The sequence below is a fragment of the Elephantulus edwardii genome, unplaced genomic scaffold (assembly GCF_000299155.1).
Source record: "Elephantulus edwardii isolate Elephantulus edwardi_28Jun2011 unplaced genomic scaffold, EleEdw1.0 scaffold00139, whole genome shotgun sequence".
NCBI lineage: Eukaryota > Metazoa > Chordata > Mammalia > Macroscelidea > Macroscelididae > Elephantulus > Elephantulus edwardii.
This window is the reverse complement of record NW_006399889.1, coordinates 6,147,821-6,148,467: the sequence shown is the minus strand read 5'-3', so window position 1 is coordinate 6,148,467 and position 647 is coordinate 6,147,821. Positions and strand designations below refer to the sequence as shown.

At 40.2% G+C, this 647-nt stretch overlaps 1 protein-coding gene across 1 annotated transcript in view; it reads left to right on the top strand.

Annotated features, from left to right (window-relative positions):
• Positions 1-647, top strand: part of LOC102869221 (cubilin-like) — a 396,294-nt gene that overhangs the window by 298,348 nt on the left and 97,299 nt on the right. The gene's annotated exons all lie outside the window — the stretch shown is intronic.

Genomic DNA, 647 nt, shown 5'->3' with positions numbered 1-647 from the left:
TATATAATTTTTAACACCTATATCATTGTGCTACCAGGGCTCCCAAGAGGGTTGTCAGCGCAAAGACAGTATATAATTAAATGTGCATCACATTTTCCATAACTCAATGCACAGAGAAAAATAAAGCCTTAGGGCAGTGCATAACCTGGACTAAGCCCAAGAAATGTACAAACTATCATTTACAATTTTATGTTGATAGATAGTTCTCTTGCCTAATTTTCATCCTTTGTCAGAGGTACTGAGGGATTCTTTATGAAAGGCCTTGGCTGCTTGCCTTCCTTACCTGCTTTCAACTTCAAATAATATGCCACCTCAAGTAATATGTACTCTTTAGCCTTCTTAACTTCTCTTAGCTTACGAGAGATAATAATATCTGTAATTATACAAGTGCACCATTCACACATGTACGTGCACACATAGAGTTTTTTTACCAGTTAATGAAAATTATGGAACCTATGCCAGGCATGTGTCCTGTCTCCATACCTTTTCAACCTGTATCTGCGAGGCTGGGCTCTATGAAAAGAAATGTGGGGTCAAGATTGGTGGACGATCTATCAACAATCTGCGTTATGCAAATGACACAACCCTGCTTGCTGAAACTGAGGAGGACCTCATGCACTTGCTGCAGAGGGTCAAGGACTGCAGCC